This window comes from Aedes aegypti, chromosome 3 (assembly GCF_002204515.2).
Source record: "Aedes aegypti strain LVP_AGWG chromosome 3, AaegL5.0 Primary Assembly, whole genome shotgun sequence".
Lineage (NCBI taxonomy): Eukaryota > Metazoa > Arthropoda > Insecta > Diptera > Culicidae > Aedes > Aedes aegypti.
The window spans coordinates 325,766,845-325,776,251 of NC_035109.1; the positions used below are offsets into that span (position 1 = coordinate 325,766,845).

At 38.9% G+C, this 9,407-nt stretch overlaps 1 long non-coding RNA gene across 1 annotated transcript; it reads left to right on the forward strand.

Moving 5' to 3' along the window:
- The first annotated feature begins 846 nt into the window (after positions 1-846).
- On the forward strand, positions 847-1,870 carry LOC110679260. Its single transcript, XR_002502341.1, has 2 exons — positions 847-1,651; positions 1,786-1,870. It is a non-coding gene; the product is annotated as an uncharacterized LOC110679260 (long non-coding RNA).
- The last annotated feature ends 7,537 nt before the right edge of the window (positions 1,871-9,407 follow it).

The following is a 9,407-nucleotide window of genomic DNA, read 5'->3' on the forward strand; positions in this document are numbered from 1 at the left end:
GAAGTACAAATGAGTTGGATCGCTGAAATATTGGGATTATGATGTCAACTTTTGCCTGAAATTTATTGATCGTGGAATGTCGCGTCGAAATTTAACTATTTGCGAAGGTTTAAAATAATCACTGTTTCAGTACACCTTTGGGGAAACTGAATGGGCTTTATAGCAATGGGGATGAGACTTTGAAGACAATTTGAGGGAAAAACCAAGAAAATTTATGTAAAATTGACGATAAATGTTGGGTTTACATATTTTTTCTCATAGCTCTTCAATTTTCAATATAATCTTTCTTTTAAGTGGGTTTATCATACTTGTGAAACATCTTAGATATCTTTTTGTCTTGTTTGCATCGTTTTTTGTCAATATTTTTCAGTTGTGAATGGTTTTGAAATCATATTCTCAAAAACAAGTTATTTCAATTACAGTGACCCAATGTCACCCCCTCTATGGGGTGAGATTGGGTCATTTTTCATTCACTTTGTTGTGCCGCTGTGAATAAATATTTGTCTTTAATTTTTTGAACAGTTGTTAATGTACCATCAAAGTACATACACACCAAATTTGAAGTTTATTGGAGTTGAATTGCGATAGTTATTCAAAAAATAAATCGCACATATCCCTTTTTGACCCATTGTCACCCCCAACGACGGTATTAAAAAAGACTAACCGAAATCAAAATTCAAACGTACCATTTACCTTTCCTTCCAGTGCATATCTGGTTTATTCGGCGGAGTGAGTGAAGCTCGGTATCTCACTCCATAAACCACGATCACGTTGTCCAACATCGAAACGACTGACCAACACAACCAGCAGTGGCTCCACAATTATGGACCCAGACCCGGGGAGGCCAGTGTGGCATGTGCATCCCACATGTTAGCAAATCCCATTTCCAAACTTTAAGGGACCACTCTAGTGGCACCCCACAAAGAAAATAGCAAACGTTTTACAATGCCATCGAACTGATTTATGCGGCGAACGAATATGAGCCCATAAAGCAGTTCGATGACTTAAAGCCTGACCCGGCAAAAAATAGGCTGGGATCATATTACATTCTGAACACGCAAACAGCGTGTGGTCGTCAAGCGCAATTCGGTTTGGCGCAATTAGCCTTCTCCGTATCTCTCTCTCTCTGAGCATTCTCTTTTTCGGTGTCGATCACTGATTGGTGATCAAATACATAACAATACATAAGTGCTTTCAAGTGTCTCCGAACTAAATAAGTGTCAGAATAATTTTGGATAACTGAATAAATCAATTCTGTCTTGACCCTCAAACCGAGAGGTTCGTTTGCCATTTTAATTATCGAGGATGATGACAACCAAAAAGGAGATTTTCTCTACATGGCTACCAAAGTGACAGGCTACCAAAGTGAAAAAGTGTGAAAAACAGTTGTGAAGATTTTGAAGTGAAGATTTTGCACCATGACGGTGACATCGATCTTAATTATAATGCTAGCATTAATTTTGATGTGCGCAACAGTGGCATTAATGCAGCAAGTAATCACCGAGTGGGCTAAAGGAATGGAAAAGGCACAATTTGCCATATTAACGAACTAACTGAAGTGAAATAAAACGGACAAGGAGCGTTAGAACAGTGTAGTTTGAGTGAATCAGCAACATGGGCACTACGGAGTCCAAGAACACGGAAAATAAAGGTGACCCACAGGTCCAAGTACTCAATAGATTAGAAGTACACGAAAGTTTACACCAGAAAAACGATATTAAACTGAACATTATTCTAATACTAGTAGTACTACAACTACTAATCATGTTTTACCGCATGTATAAGGAACATTCACGGAAGCAAGCTTTAAAAGCTGCGAAGAGTGTGTCGGCTTTAAATAAACTAAGTGAGGTTTAAAAAAAAAAAAAAAGTACAAACAGTGTCGAACTCGAAAAACGGTCAGTTTTTTTTTTCAGGCATCTATCTCGCCTCTAAGAGATAAACAGTGGGGCAGTAGCCCATAATAAAGAAAGTAGCCGAATCTAACATGATGAATGAACGCGAGACCCTTGCCTGAGGCCGGCAACAGTAGCAGCGAATAGCAGCAGAAAAGTGAATCATCATTAAAAGCGAGCGTAGAGGAGTGCGCCTCCGCCGCAAGGAACAGCAATCGAACCAGAATTCAGCGTCGAGGAGTGCGCCTCCGCTAAACGGGTGGAATGGTTGTAAGATAAGTAAAGGATTTGTTTTTACTTTTAATGTTTATAGATATAAGATTAGCAAAATATTAATGATACAGCTTGAAGAGGATGTTGGTCAGTTGATTAGACTTGCCAATAATCTAAAAAAGTCCATAAATACGAATTATAGAACCGAAACTCTTCAAGCAAAATTTAAATATGCTCATGAACTCTACGCCGATGTTGAACAAAGACTTATAGAGTTCGAAGAGGAAATATCGTTAACAAATTTGAACTTTCTGATTAAATCTTCAAGACAAGCATATTTTGAAATAACCGAAATAATAAAACGGAAAATAAAAGTAAACGACGCGAAATCAGGAGTCATAAATATCACGACAATGGCGACTCCTAAAGTCGATCTGAAATTGGGCACAGCCCTAGTGCAAATTTACGACGGCACATCAGAACATTTAACAACTTTTCTGGACGCAGTGAGGTTGTTTCACTCAAACGTAGAGGAAACATTTGCGGGGGCAACCCCTGCCCAGAAAAATGCTGCCGAAGCCACGGTGGTGCGGTTCGTAAGAACTCGTTTAACCGGCAAAGCTCGTCAGGCCGCGAATGAAAATCAAACCCTTAACGAAACTCTAGACGCTGTTAAAAATCACTGCATGTCAAAAATAACAGCAGAAAACCTCATAGCTAAACTCGCTGCAATTAAACAAACGGACAACGTGACTGACTTTTGTGAACAAGTCGACAAAATTATCGCGCAGCTAAAATCGGTGTATTTGGGTGACAACATACCTGAAGCTACAGCACAGAAGATGGCCACTAAACATGGCGTAGATGCTCTCATCAGGGGCACTAAGAACAATGAAGCACGCATTGTTCTTAAAGCAGGCAATTTTACCAATATTAATGATGCAATTCAGAAATTGCAAGAAAATGCACAATCCAGCCCAATTACTGGAGAAACAAGTCAAAATATCACTCGAATAATGTGGACATCAAGAGATGGAGCTCGAGGTCGTGCTCGAGCCCACCAAACGCAAAATAATCGCGGCAGATGTCAACAGCACAACAGTGGAAATTTCCATCAGTACAACCATGGAAATTTTGGTCACAATCGCGGAAGTTTCCGTCAAAGTAGAGGATATCAGCGATATCCACATCAAAGAGGAGGTTGGTCAAGTCGTGGAAATTCATTTCCAAATCGTGGATTTCCTTTATCAAATCATGGAATGTTTATTGCCCAAAGTGGAAATGAGGGATATCAACAACAACTGCCAAGTTTTCAGCAGCAAATACCCCCTTTAGTATCGCCCGTGAACTATCAGCAGCCACAACGCCCTTTAGGGGTACAATCAATACAGCAACACCCTTTAGGGGTAACGTTCGGGCAGCATACGCAATAAATGTAGCTGCCTCGAATTTCGTATGTATTAATATTGATGCATCAGAAACACCGTGCATCTTCATGGTGGACAGTGGATCTGATATATCAGTCTTAAAAGCAAACAAAGTTAAACCAAGCCAAATTTATCGACCAACGAACAAATGCAACGTAATCGGTATAGGGAATGGAACAACATCCACTCTAGGAGACACTTTAGTGCAAATCAAAATTTATAACCAAAATTTAGCCCAAAATTTCCACATCGTGGACGAAAATTTCCCAATTCCTACCGATGGAATTCTCGGTAGAGATTTCCTTGCAGGTTGGAAATGCAATATTGATTATACTACCTGGATATTGTCAATCAGAACTTCAGAAAACACCCTCGAAATTCCTATAACCAATCACCTGAGAGGTAAATACTTTATTCCACCACGATGCGAAGTATTAAAACGACTGCATTTTGGCAATATTGAGGATAGCGTTACCATAGCACAGGAAATTCAACATGGAGTTTTCTGTGCTAATGGCATAATTAGCACAAATTACCCTTATGTTAAAATCATGAACACTTTAGATGAAACGGTGCAAATTCCAAATGATTTTATACCAAAACTAGTACCAATCTCAAATTACGAAGTATTTAATATAAATAAATCAGCAAACAATACTCACAGGAAGCAAGCACTATTAAATGAATTGAAATTGAACGTAACTGATACAAAACTCAAAGGCAAGCTCGAAAATCTTTTTGAAGAGTTCAGTGATGTTTTCGCATTGACCGACGACGAACTGACAGAAAATAATTTTTACAAGCAAACGATACATCTAAATGATCCGAGTCCCACGTATATTAAAAATTACAGGATTCCGGAAGCACAAAAGCATGAGATGGAAATTCAAGTCCGAAATATGCTGAAAAATAAAATAATTCAAAACTCAGTTTCCCCGTACAATAACCCAATACTTCTAGTACCGAAAAAGTCCGCTACGGGCGATAAAACTTGGCGCCTAGTAGTGGATTTTCGCCAATTAAATAAAAAAATAAGCCCAGATAAGTTTCCATTGCCAAGGATAGATGAAATCTTAGACCAACTAGGACGAGCGAAGTATTTTTCGACGCTCGACCTTAAATCTGGATTTCATCAAATCCCGTTAAGTGAAGAAAGCAAAAAATATACAGCTTTCTCATCGAATTCAGGGCACTATGAATTTAACCGATTGCCATTCGGGCTGAATATTAGCCCGAATAGCTTCCAAAGGATGATGACGATTGCATTAAGCGGTCTTCCTCCCGAAACTGCATTCCTATATATCGATGACATCATTGTCATCGGGTGCTCAATAAATCACCATATTGCCAATCTTAAAGAAGTTTTTCAACGTTTGAGGAAATACAACCTCAAACTTAACCCTCACAAGTGCAATTTTTTTAAAGCAGATGTTACCTATTTAGGCCATCATATATCCGCAAGCGGAATACAACCTGACAAAAATAAATACACAGTCATTAAGAATTTTCCTGTACCAACGAATACAGACGAAACTCGTCGATTCGTTGCTTTTTGTAATTATTATCGTCGTTTTATACCAAACTTTGCTCTTATTACAAACCCGCTCAATGTACTTCTAAGAAAAAACGTACCATTTCAGTGGAGTGATGCTTGTCAACAAGCATTTGACTCCCTTAAACGGTCTTTACTATCACCAAATATCCTAAAATTTCCCGACTTTAGAAAAGAATTTATTTTAACTACAGACGCCTCAAATGTAGCCTGTGGAGCAGTTCTTGCTCAGCTACATGATGGTGTTGAACTACCTATTTCATTCGCCAGTAAAGCTTTTACAAAAGGCGAATCCAACAAATCTACAATCGAACAGGAGTTGACCGCAATCCATTGGGCGGTTCAACATTTTCGACCATACCTTTACGGTCGTAAGTTTAAAATAAGAACGGACCATAGGCCTCTTGTTTACCTATTCTCAATGAAGGAACCTTCTTCCAAACTCACCCGAATGCGACTGGATTTGGAGGAATTTGACTTCGAAGTGGAATATATAAAAGGAAGGTCTAACGTAGTATCAGATGCCCTTTCGAGAATTCAAATTTGTACTGAATCTCTCAAACAGATGTATGTAGTAACACGATCCATACATAAAAGGCAAAACAGCGTTACACATCCTAACGTTCAGTCACAAAAGCCTGATCAACTTTTTGTGTACGAAACAGTTAGTAATGAGGAAGCTTTTGTTCTGCCGAAATTAAGTTTTGTACATAATATCGATAATTCACTAGATATAGTAATTTTTAATAAAAATTATACTAAGGGAACGGCCTTCGGGCTGAAAATCCAAAGTAATAACGACAATATAAATAAAATAGTAACAATACAAACAATAATGAAGGAAATTGAAAAGGGGGCCCCAAAAATAACAAATAAAAGAAACAATTCATACATGCTAGCGATCGCAACAAACGATCTTATATTCAAATACATTGATATTCAAAAATTTAAACAAATCGGTAATGATATTCTAAGGAATACGACCATATTATTATTCGAAAAACCTAGGCTTTTGACAAGTCAAGAACAGGTAAATAATGTACTAAACAAGTTTCATAACGCGCCCACAGGAGGACACCTAGGTATTAACCGGTTATACCGAAAAGTGAAATCCATGTACACGTGGCAGAATATGAAAGAAACCATATCAAACTACGTCAAATCTTGCGTAGAATGTAAGCTTAATAAAAATTTTCCTTCAATTAAATCTAAATTAGTAATTACATCAACACCAGTCAAACCTTTCGATGTTCTGTCGATAGACACTGTCGGACCATTTTCACTTACTGAGAATGGAAATCGTTACGCTGTAACTATGCAGTGTGATTTTACTAAATTCGTAATAATCGTTCCGATACCAGATAAATCTTCATACACAATAGCGAAAGCAGTTGTCCAACATTGCATTTTAAACTTCGGACCCATGAAAAGTATAAAAACCGATCAAGGAACGGAGTATAAAGGAGTGTTTGACGAAATATGTAAGCTACTAAATATAAACCATACATGTTCTACCGCATATCATCCACAGACGATAGGAGCATTAGAAAGAAACCATAGGTGTTTAAACGAATACCTACGGATTTTCTCTAATGAATCCAAATCAGATTGGGATGAATGGATACCACATTACTGTTTTTCATATAATACTACACCGAGTGCAGACCATGAATACACACCCTTTGAGCTCATTTTTGGAAGAAAGTGCAATGACATACAATTTTTGGCAACCCAAAAAATTGATCCACTTTATAACCATGATTCATACAATCACGAACTAAGATATAGATTACAGATTGCTCATTCAAAAGTTTTGCAGAAAATAGTAAAAAGTAAAACACTAAGGACAAATCGAATGAACGAAAACATTAAAACTACACCAATAAATATAGGAGATTTAGTATTCTTAAAATCCGAAAACAACTACAAATTAGATCAGGTACATTCAGGACCTTATAAAATAATAAAGCTAACCGATTCAAACGCAATCATACAAAAAGATAAGAAAACAGTTGAGGTACATAAATCTAGGTTACTAAAATTATAAAAAAATATATGCTGAAGCTTTTCCAAAGGGGGAAGGGAAGGATTCATAGAAAACATACATACATATAGACATGAATACAACATACATTGATACATCCAAACAAATAGCGAAAAGTTACAATTTTATAAAATAGAGAGGACTCGATAAAAAGAGGAAATGAAAAATTATACATCCAATTTTGTGAGAGACACTTGAAATCATCTACAACCAATCACTTTCCGTTAGGGGGATGGTGTGGCATGTGCATCCCACATGTTAGCAAATCCCATTTCCAAACTTTAAGGGACCACTCTAGTGGCACCCCACAAAGAAAATAGCAAACGTTTTACAATGCCATCGAACTGATTTATGCGGCGAACGAATATGAGCCCATAAAGCAGTTCGATGACTTAAAGCCTGACCCGGCAAAAAATAGGCTGGGATCATATTACATTCTGAACACGCAAACAGCGTGTGGTCGTCAAGCGCAATTCGGTTTGGCGCAATTAGCCTTCTCCGTATCTCTCTCTCTCTGAGCATTCTCTTTTTCGGTGTCGATCACTGATTGGTGATCAAATACATAACAATACATAAGTGCTTTCAAGTGTCTCCGAACTAAATAAGTGTCAGAATAATTTTGGATAACTGAATAAATCAATTCTGTCTTGACCCTCAAACCGAGAGGTTCGTTTGCCATTTTAATTATCGAGGATGATGACAACCAAAAAGGAGATTTTCTCTACACCAGAGCGCAGAGTAGATGTAGATGAGTAGATACCACCGGCGACGGACGACCGGTCAGTTATCCAGCCGAAGTAGAGCAGCAATGGCAGCTAGTTTACCGCAGCAGATCCATCGGAGTAGAAGCAGCATCATTTGAATAAACGTTGGACCGTCCGTCCCTGAGACCGAGAGGGAAAGCAAGGAAAAATCGGTAAGACCACAGCAGTTTGCTGTGTAGCTCTCGAGTGGTATCATACGATGGGGCGAAGGGCTGGGCGATGGGATGGCTGTTGTTTTGGAGGTAGATCGGATTTAGTTTATGGTTTTGCTACCGTCCATCGTCGTCACTCCATCAGGCAGGCAGGTCTCCGGTCTGGTCCGGTGCTCGCTCAGGTTGCTTCCAGGAAAGGGTGGATAGCGATGATGAGGATGATGGAGTTGATAATATGAATCGGTACGTGTATGCAAATGTGTTTTACGTGTTCTCATCAATGGGATTTGTGCAGCAGCAGCGAGCTAGCTGGAAGAAGGAATGGGCATTGGACAGTAGGTACAGGAAAGTTTCTTGGTACGAGTTGACCGGTCGACCTATACCTGTCGGAAAACGGATTACCGTTTATGATAGGATGTGTTATACTCTTGGTTATACTTTTGTGGAAAATTCGAAAGGGGGCCAACAAAATTGTATATCTTTTTTTGTCTGTTTTTAGTAATGCTTTCACTCTCAACCAATGACATGCAGAAAAATACGACCTGGAACATGAAAAGTAACACGGTGTAATGAAGCACACATATTATCCTTGAAATAGTATTATGCTCCGTGCTAATTGTTGAAAAAATACATTAAATTTGAATACTATTATAAATTCTAATAAAACCCTCTTCCCTGGAAGTCGTTTTCATGATTTGGAAACTCCGCGTTTACAGCACCTCTGCGAAGTGAACGAACAGTGACTAATGAAATTAGCTTCGCATTTGAAGCCAGCCAAAGTAACAAACTCGGCCTAGGATGGAAAGCCGGGAGGCGAAGCCAGTTTCCACACCGAAACAAGTTCACTTTAGTTGTTTGGAATTAATTCGTCACACCATTTCTTGACAGCCGACGACCATGGCCGTAGATACACGGTTTCCGATAGGGTCGACTCGAGATGCGAAGGCCAACCTCCTTCAGACCGAATGATCGTGCTGTGTGAGCTCTGAACGCCATAGGGGGGCTTCCCGGCTTTAGGATCACAGCCGCGACCACAACAACCAGAGGAGATCGAGGAACAGTAGTTCCATATGTTCTACAAAGCGGTCATATACCATCTTACAAACTTCGGAAAGAAATTACTATAAAAAACTGAAAAAATCAATAATGTTTTGATTATTATAATCACTCTCTTGATTGTCGTCGTAGATATCACTTCGAAAATCTTGGTTAAAAATTCCTTCACATAGAGCAATGCTACGTTCAATCAGACTAGAGCTGATATTACGTAATATATAGTGGGGGACCAGGGGCCTTCCTTAGCCGAGTGGTTAGAGTCCGCGGCTACAAAGCAAAGCCATGCTGAAGGTGTCTGGGTTCG